The sequence below is a fragment of the Oryzias melastigma genome, linkage group LG3 (assembly GCF_002922805.2).
Source record: "Oryzias melastigma strain HK-1 linkage group LG3, ASM292280v2, whole genome shotgun sequence".
In the NCBI taxonomy this organism is placed as follows: Eukaryota; Metazoa; Chordata; class Actinopteri; order Beloniformes; family Adrianichthyidae; genus Oryzias; species Oryzias melastigma.
The window spans coordinates 24,448,304-24,458,461 of record NC_050514.1 but is presented as its reverse complement, the minus strand read 5'-3'; the positions used below and the strand labels follow the sequence as shown (position 1 = coordinate 24,458,461).

Here is a 10,158-nt window from a genome sequence, read left to right as displayed (position 1 = left end):
ATCTGTGAAAAATTACGTATGAGAAGACTCTGCAGAAAACTTACAATGATAGTAAACAAGTTCTTGTTTTTGATTTTTTTGTAATAAAGGCATATGCTTTATTATGAATGAGTAGTTGGAAAAAATAGGTCAATAACTGGACTCACAAGTGCTCACATATTCCTAAACTAAATAAAGCTTTCTTTTAAATGTTTTCTTACAGCACATAGCAATAAGTTCAAAATAGTTTTTTGATGAATATAACCTAGCATGCCACATCTCTTGAAGAACTGAAAACATTGTATTATTTTATCTTACTTCTGTCATAGCAATCAGAAGCAGGGAACAGGCTCCAACTGCTCCAAACTATATATATATGATAACAAGTTTCTTCTTTATTGTGTTGAGAAATAACATTTGAGTTATTCATACTATATTGATAAGACAGTCCTCTCTTTCACTTTGAATTGGCTGACATCATGTGCGTCTTTATGATATCCGAGTCTTTTTACTTTATCTTTCTGTGATAGCTCATGTGAAAATCTGTTTTTTGCACGTCATCAAATCGCATGGCTCATCTCTTAACTGTTGCTACTCATCCAAAAATCAGGTCTACTCTTGATTAGGTGATAACACATCGGGCGGATCTGGTTTGCTCTGTCACAATGCTTAGTCAGAAGCAAGTGTCTAACATGAAAATAAGAAAATTAGGGGATTCCTCTTGGTCTCTGCGATTCTGCCCCTCCCATTTGTGAGTCAGACGTAGAAAGAGAGTAGAACCCTTTTACACCATGCAGTGAGGAGATGCTTCAGTGGGTGCTGCATTACTATCTAGGGACCTATTTCCCCCATTTTACCCAATGCATCTAATTAGTCAAGTAGTCTACAGCAAAAGGAATTCTACTTCTCACAGTGTGTACAACTATGGCACTCCCCTTTAATGAAAATGAGTGTCACTTGGAGGCACGCTAACCTATTTCTCTCAATAGTACATCTGGTACTCTCTGCTGGAAGAAAAAAATAGTGGGGAAAAGTGAGAAAATTGGAGGTTATTGCGCTGTGAGCAGGTTTGATGTATTCAAATACAAATACATTTTCCTCCTGGTGATACTACAACATTTTTTGTGCAAACCGATAGGATTAGATGCATACAGATGAGACATGATAGTCTGTTACGTCATGTCTCCAGAGCACATGATTATGGATTATGACCAAGTGTGCATTAGTGCACATGTAGGCGTGTGCATGCATGTGCATCTACTGTGGTGCAAGACAAACACATGTGCCATGCATGTCTCCGTGCATGACTGCGTTGGAGCATGCGTGTGCTGCTCTAAGACAGGAGCCAATTATCCTACACTAGTGGGAGCTGAGCATCAGAGGGTGTGTGCATCCTCAGATCATATTGCCCTCACACCCATCCTCAGCAAGGCTGCATTCTGCCGTTTATAACCCAGAGTAGTCGATCTCCCAACACCGAACAATACTCCCCCTGCAGCCCTCAAAGAATCCAACCGACATCAAAATAGACTGCCTCCTTTCATAAATCCAAATCTCACCGTTTATTTGGCCTGTCTGGCCGGCATGCCATCTCGCATCTGCTCAGTGAGAGACAGCAGCATTGCTTACATGCATTCATGTTACGTTATGCAGAGTAACATGGGGGAGAAATAGGGAGAAAAAATAGGAATGGGATGCCAGTGTTTCATAAAAACTGGAATAATATATTACTATTGTTCCAACTGTTTACATTAGAAACAGGGGGATGCTGCCATCTATCCATCTGAGCATCCCTCTCTTCATTAATCCACTGACAGGGCCACAGGGGAAGGGTTGGAAGCAACAAGAAGAGATGGTACCAAGTCAAATATTCACGCTCCCCGCGTCATGCAAAACACGCATCCAGCGCCCTGACGGGCTGCGCCGCTGCACATACCTAGTCGTGCCAAATCCCCGTGCAGGACGCAAGCCGTGGTGTGAGAAGCGAGCCGTGTGGAGCCGATCCCCGGGTTTCAACGAATGATCGGCGCAAGAGGAGCAACGATGCTGGCTAAGGAGGGAGGGAGGGAGGGATGGAGAGAGAGTGGCTCGGTGCACAGCTGGCTGCTAATACCAGAGCTCACAGCATCTCTCCGCGCCCGTCAAACATCACATCCCAAAGCCCTGCCTCCGCGGGGAAACGCGCGCGCACCTCTGCTCCATGCCGCCGCTTAGGTCGGACCTCTCTCCAGCTTCCTCTCAAATCTGCTTTCTTTTTTTCCAAATTTGATTTGCAGAGCTTCTTTTTTCCTGCAGACAAGTCTCGCGGCACGGGGTGTCCTGAACGCGACAGAAGCTGCTGGTGGTGGCGCTGATGGGGAGGCAGAAAGCGCCGCTCCTCCTCCTCCTGGCTGCCCAGACTGAGGCTCTGCTCCCCGGCTGGAGCATCCGTCCCTCCCATGAACACACCTCCCACCCCCCAAATGTGTGTGTGCGTGAGTTTGCGTATATGTGTGTGCTGATGAAACACGAAACCCCACATGCACACACACAAAAAATACACACACGACTTCATGCTCACAAGAGATGCCTCAAGGGAACAAGAGTTCTGCTTAAAAAAAGGAGTCTCTGTACGTCAGGGTTGCATGCTAATGCTGAAACCATGTACTCCAGTGAAAACATAACAGTGACGTAATATGTTAATTAACCATGAGTGGTACCCATTACACACATAGAGTATGTGCTAGCAGGATGCTGTAATTGTGTCGTGTGTGCAGGATTTTGCTTTTGGTAGTACAAAATGTACCAAGTATGGGTGTAACGATTAATCAATTAATAGATTTAAATTCCTACAATCCTACCAGATCAATCTATCTGTTGAAATTTGTTACTGACATTGATAAATTGATTATATCAATATCGGAAAATACTAGGGGTGTAACAATTAATCGATTTCTGTTCCTACAATCCAACCGATCTGAGGCAAGTTGCTAAGTGAATCGAATCAACCTCAAATGTATTCAAAATTGGATAAATTGATAATCTTTTGGAAAATTCTGTTAGGATTGAAACATGGTTGGTTTATTTTAAATGTATTTGTGGAAAACAGTGGGTTGACCTTTATGAAACCAAAATATAAATGGGTTTGCCATTAATTCTTGTTTATTTGTTTTTACACGTTTCATTTACACTTGATGATCTGGTAACATTTACAAACTTTATTAACACATTAGCAAATATTAATAATGAATTTATAGATTGTTAGTAAGACATTTATTAGCACAATAAGCCGAATAAGGTTAATTAACATACTTGGTAAGATTAATTTATATCTAAAGTGAGATCCTTCTCTACAAAGTTAATTTTAATAAACTGCTTACAAGCTTAAAGAATATATTAGCTATCCCTGTCAACATTATATTTAGTGTTTTGCAGCATCTCATCTAAAGTGTTACCGATTATCCTAATAGAAATGCAAGGAATCTGGAAAACTTCCCCTACACTGTTCAGGTATTTATCTTTGGCCTCGTTTCCAGAGAATAATATGCCGCACTGCTCGTTTCGAGCTGTGCGGCATGGTACGGTCTGGTTCGATCCGGTATTTTGAGCATTTTCATTGCTAAATTGACCCATTAAACAGTTCCAACCCGTAGAATTTGAGGCCTCCCATAAGCTGTAGGTCCATAGAAAAACAGTACACCTTCTGATTCGCGGAGGGTGATGACAACATTAGAAAGCACCAGTATAGCTTTAAGCTAGCAATTCCTTTTTTCTCTTTGCGACGGTATTCTTCTTAGCTGCCTACAATTGTTCAAACAACATTAAATTCCTGTTATACATGATGAATACAAAGTAAAGCAAGAGAAAGACGAGCTGCTGGATGACCTCCATTGTTATTGCTTTTCTTGTTGTTGAATTACAATGACGCTAGCGGTCTACAGCACGCATGCACCGTGAAAACAAACCACTCAGTGGAAGCGAGGCTTAACTGAGTGGAAACACTCTCTAGAATGAACTAGTCAGTCCCATACTACTCCTTACCAGACCAGACCGTACCGGACTGCTCAGTGGAAACGAGGCTTTTGAGTCTCAAAACGGTGGAATATTTGTGTAAAGATGTCCTGGATTGAATTTTGGTCAGTGAATCGGATTGTTCTACGGGAACCAATACTAACTATGAATGATATTGGCAACAACAAATAGATATGAATTGAACTGTTGAAATTCATTTTTAAACCCCTACTTACAGTCATGTCTGTAGGGTACCAGACTTTCATTTTTTTCCTGTCAAACACTCACATTTACACATCCAGCTGGGATCTCCACTGCTGTCATTCACAAAAAACCCTATCAGTCTCACAGCTAATAACCCATCCCATTTGGAAGCACAAATAGGTGGAGAATACTCGTGTATTCAAATAACGTCTCAGCTAAAAGCAAGTGGCTAAATAACAAAAGAAAAGACACTTGACACAAATGGGCTTTCAGCAAAGATGTTAGGTTAGCTTGATGTCAATCACATCTATGCTAGGTTTGCCAATGTATCCATGTACAACCGTTTGCTAATTAAGGCTTTAATTCAGCCTTGACACCGGCATTTGACAGTGAAACGGTGGGTCACATGATGACAGAACACATCTTTTCACCAGCTCCCCCTGCCTTGATGGTGATTAAGAATTCAAATACAAGCCGTCTCTCGCTTTCTGCCGTGCTCTATGGGCCTGCCTTCCCTCCGTCAGTTTTATCCTTTCTCAGCTGTTATGTGTGTAACGCCGTCTTCCAACAGTCTCTAATTGTCTGGCCTTCAAGCCGTTTCTCTCTCCCTCCCCTTTTGCTATGTCACATGGTGAGGAGGATGAATGTATGGAGATGTATGTGTGGCTGTGTGCGCAGGCGTATTCCAGAAGGTGTGGTGGTTGTAGAACCCAAAGTGGTGTGTGGCTCCATTCGCCTCCCGCTGGTCAAGTCGGAAACTGCAGCCTTTGGCTGTTCTTGTGCCAGTCTGACCCAAATGATCCCCGCCAATTAATGCTGCACGCCTGCGCTCAGACAAAGATAGCACAAGGAATCCTGATTTATTTTAGCGTTTGATATGTTTCACTTTATATCAGACATGAATTGAGGTGGAGTGAATCAGCAAATTACTTGCTTGTGATTTATTACTATGCAGCTGTTCTCTTTGTTTTCCCAGTTTCACATTCTTGTTTCTGTTTTTTTTTTCTTTTTCCTTCCTCCCCTGGTTTTGTATGCGGTTTCACTCTCACAATTTCTGACACCTCTGGCAGCAGACCCTTACTCCTGCTTGTGCCTTTTCGTTGCCAAGGGATATCTACAGCCAAGCCTCCTGAGGTCCTCTCTATCTCATTCTCCACTCTGGCCTCTCACAGGCTCTTACCTATCCAAGCTTGTGTAACACACATTCATCTTTCTGTCTCTGGTCATTTATACTTGTTACTCATATTGTTTTGTGTCAGAGTGCAGGCTACAAAAAATGGAAAACTGAACAGTCTGCTATAGGCTTTTTGTCTCTTTGCTATAAAGAGGAAAAAAGAACGTGCAGGTGGGATAAAGTAACTGGTCTAAATTGCAAACTGTAGAACCTGATCCAGGAGTTTATCGACCCACTGTATGGGATAAGCATCAAGCGTTCTTAACCTCCTGCTAATCCTCATATAGCTTATAGATCATTACTTGACTTTAAAGTAATGGGGCCAGACCAAACACCACACAGTTTTCTGTCACTCCAAACCCCAGTGATGGGTTCTTTCCTTCTTAGTGTGACGGCATGAGTCACCTGTGTTTATTACCTTGGCAAAATGGCTAAAATTTTATTTTAGGGGGTATGCCATTTGTCTTAATGTGATGACTGATTTTTTTTGTCTGTTTCCTGGCAAAGACAAATCAAAAAATTTGAAATTTGATGATGTCTTTTGCACATCAAACCAAAGTGGATTAACTTAGTAATTCTGAAATCTCTGAGTAGGTTCAAAACCTTTTGGAACTTAATTTTTATTTTCAGATGGCACAATTATGGTGGCCCTGAAGTTCAAATCATAGTGAAAAGTTACTTGATGCAAAAACATTTTAAAGATCACAACAACGATTAAAAAAGCAAAACAAATTAAAAACAAAAAACATTACATTTCAGAAATCAAAACTAAATTCCAGAAAGTGCGTAAGTAAGTTTTATTTACATGGCACCCTTCTCCGACAGACGTCACAAGGTGCTTTACAAGTTAAAAGACAAACACTTTCATTGGTTAAAAACATAAAAGACAAAAACCTCACAATCTAAAAACATAAAAGACAAGATCACGTACTACATAAAACAATCATCTTAAGAGCAAATTAAAATAGTTTAGCTAAAATGCTCAGCAAGATAAAAGGTTTTTACCTGGTTTTTAAAAGTGTTTAGAGTCCAGGGAGAGCAAAACATAATAAAGTGAATCAAGTGTCATCATCCAAACACTGATTGGACGGTGACGTTTGATTTTTGCCTTTTGAGTTTTTTAAAAATGCTTCTTTAATGTCCTCATACTTATAAGTTTTATGATTAGTTCAGAGCATATCCAGTCTCAAATTTTGCCCACTAACTTTCGGTTGGAATGATGGACAAATGTCATCATCCACTCAGGGATGTCCCATACCTTCCTTTTTTGGTTTCTTATTCTGTTTAATTTTTTAGCATTCAGTCTGATTTATGGAAATTACTTTTGTTTTTCAAAATGTTTTTTTTTTTTTTTTAAACCAGAAAAGGTAGGTACTGTGGGGCATTGCTTATTGAATGATGATATTTGTCCATCATTTCCACTGAAGGTTATTTGACATGTAACGATACTGGATATGCTTCATACTCATCCATTCATCTAGACCTTGGGTCATGGGTCTTCCCCCGGGCCTCCGCCCACTGGGACATGCCCGGAATACCTCTCCAGGGAGGCATCCAGGAGGCATCCAGACCAGATACCCGAGCCACCTCAACTAGCTCTACTCTCTGCGGGTGACCAAGGTTCTCACCGCCCAGCCACCTTACAGGGAAAGTTCATTTCAGCTGCTTGTAGTCGGGATCTCGTTCTTTCTGGGGTGACCCAGAGCTCATGAGTGAGTGTTGAGAGCTTTGGGTTCTGGCTCAGCTCTCTCTTCATCACAACGGACGGGTAACTGTGGACGCCTGCTGTTATGCAGTCTCACGCTCCGATCTTCCCTCACCTGTGAACAAGACCCCGATATAATTAAACTCCACCTGGGGCAGGACCACTCACACAGAGAGGGCAAACTTGGGGTTTGGTTTGCATATCCGGCAGTAAGTCGGACCTGTCTCCAGTGCATGCTGCTCTTTATTTATAATAAGTTTTACTCATAAAACTTGTATGCAGACATTAAAGAAAAAACTCAAGCCTCAAAAATCAAATGTCATCAACCAATCCGCGATGTCCAATAGTCTCTACCTTTTTTTTTTTTTTTTCTTGCTGGAAATGAGATTTGTTTGTCGAAATGTTTCATTTTAATTTAATTAAATTTAATTAGAGTTGTGTTTTGGCTTCTGGAATTTCGTTTTGATTTCTAAAATGTAATGTTTATCATCTGTTTTGCTTTTTAAATTGTTACTGTGATCTTTAGATGTTTTAGTGTTTATGGATTTGTTTGCTCTTCAGGGCCCCCATGCGCGATAGGATATTTGTTAGGAAAAAAAATATCAATAAGCTGAAGTTAGATCAACATTTTCATAAAGACTAAAATCAAGATTGTCGAGTCTTTTTATTTTTTTTATGGTTATTGTTCCTGCAGGACTGGTTGAAAAGGCCACTGAAGATCTACTCCAAAACAAAATATTCTCCTTTTGTCCATTAAAAACACAGAGTGAGATTGCAGCTGCACCGTCTGTTCTACCAAAACCAGTTAACAGGCCAACGGATGCCTGCAGCTCTGCCAGCAACCATAAAAGCAGTGATACTTGTTCTACTTCTGGCTATTGACAAATCACCACATGGCATTAAACACAACCATGATCTGAGCCACTCTGGATGCTTTTCACTAGAAAACCTTTCTTACCTTTCCAGTGGGACCGGAATAGACAACCTGGTAGCTGTCATCAAGGTCAACAATTCCCGCAGCACTTCTGTTTTGTGCCTAAGGCAGTTCAAATAGACTTTCCCTTCTCGGGGAGCCTCTGATGGTAAGGTGGCGCAGAGATGCATTTTGTTGTTGGTTACATGACATTGCTCTCAGAGCCCTGCCGTGCACTTGTTACAACTACAAACAGGTACATGGAAGCTTTAAAAAGCAGCTTTGAGTGGCATGGTTGGCCTATTTGCCTCAGCTCATCCAAATGATCCCACAATTCCAAATAGAGACAGTGATGCTTTTACCTGGGAGCAGTCCATAAATCATCTCTTAAAGTCTATAGCTAAACAACACTGCACCTCATATATGCATTTGCTTCATTAAGGGAAAACCCCGATCATGTTATTTTTAAAATAAAACTCAGGACGTTGTTTTATGTCTTCACTCTAATGAAAAAGATGACACATAATCATTTGCAATGATTTTTTTTTTTAATACCAGCATGTTGAAAGTCTGTCTGGGCCGTACAATTTTTTTCCCCTTATATGCATTTTTTGTTCAGAAATAATTCCTTTGTGTTCTGGTCTAAATGCAATAATCTGACTGTGATTAAAAACCGTATTCACCATCTCAGTGATAGATTTTCATTATGAAGGGATAAACACTGAAGTGTCACTAATGGAGACGGCAGATGGCCTTTATATGGGCCTTTAGAGTTTAAAATCTTAACATCGGGGCATAAAGACATGGCCATGAGCTGATGTAGCTTCAAATCCAGCACATGACCATCCGCTTGAAGGAAAAGAAATCTTTGGTTTATGTGGAGAAGAGCGAGAACATTAAAGCTGCTTCTTTAGATAACACAGATGTCTACACACAGCTGGCATTTTTTGTGTGTTGCCTTCAGGTTTATTGTACAAGATTAGCATTTATGTGATATAAGTACTCACTGAAGCACAGACACATGGGTATCTTTGATTTGGTCTACTTAAGAAAAAAACAACACAATGTTTGGATTGTAAAATGGTTTCCGGGGTTCAGAATTTGCTGGTGTTAGTAGAACAAAACTTTTAAAAAGGAAATAATGTTCTTATAAAATGAGGGGTTTATTTTTTTTAGTGGGGAGGGTGTTTGCATAGAGTGAAAACCATGACCATAAACGCACACAAGCTCTTACACTTTCATTTGAGACAAAATTAGAAAAATTCTAAATGCATTTATGACTTTCATTACTTTATATTTAGGTTAAAAAAATATATTATTTTAGTGTTAATCTGGTTTGAATTTAATTACCAACAAAACATTTTTATGCTGCAATATCTAATTAATATTAATTTTAATTAAGTTTGAGTGTATTTGTTTGTTTTGTTTTTGACAGCTGTTTTTAGTCAATATGGCTGTCAAATACTGAAGGAAGTCCTTTTGGCAAAACCCGTGAAAAGATTAAATCATTTGTGATAACGTCATTCAAACAAAAAGTCAATATTTCTCATGACAAAAAAATACAGCAAAAATACATTTTTACTTGCACATCTGATCCTCTTTGAAAAAAGTTTGGACAATCCGGGTACTAGAGACTCCAACAATCACAAAAACCAGGGTACAAATACAGTAACTTGGCCTAAAGAAAATAAAACAACAACAACACCAAAAAACACAAGGTTAGTGACAGCAATAAGAAAATTACAAACATGGAGCAAAGAAAGCCATATGAAACTAGTTCTAAGTTGATGCCAATCACATTATGCTTATCTAAGTAAAAAGTTTAGACTTTAATTTTAGAAGAAGGTACAGAGTCAGCTGTAGCTCCACAGTAACCAGTAACACACAAGTTATACATCATCTACAGTAAGTACGCTGGGTCTTAAATCTGCTTAATGTGACCATTGTACCAGTTATAATGCTGTTGATCCTTGTATATCTTCACATCCAAATACTAGAGTGAACAAAACAGTAATTGGTCTTGGTAGAAATAAAATAACAACCATAGAACTCCAGTGTTGTCTCATGGTCTATAAACAAGCTAAAGGTTGATTGGTGACTCTAAATTGACTCTTAACTGTGAAAGTATGACCCTGCGATGGACGGACCGGTACAGTTGTCTTTGTACTGAATGTATTACATTAAAATGATATG

The 10,158-nt window shown here is 39.8% G+C and overlaps 1 protein-coding gene and 1 long non-coding RNA gene across 6 annotated transcripts in view; one reads left to right on the top strand and one right to left on the bottom strand.

Moving 5' to 3' along the window:
- LOC112160546 (protein unc-13 homolog C) overlaps window positions 1-2,543 on the bottom strand; it is a gene marked incomplete in the record, with an annotated part of 136,537 nt that extends 133,994 nt beyond the window's left edge. For 3 of the 4 annotated variants that reach the window (XM_036211111.1, XM_036211113.1, XM_036211115.1), the window contains 1 exon segment: window positions 1,916-2,525. 4 annotated transcript variants of the gene reach the window in all.
- LOC112160548 overlaps window positions 1-10,158 on the top strand; it is a 36,984-nt gene that overhangs the window by 16,222 nt on the left and 10,604 nt on the right. The gene's annotated exons all lie outside the window — the stretch shown is intronic.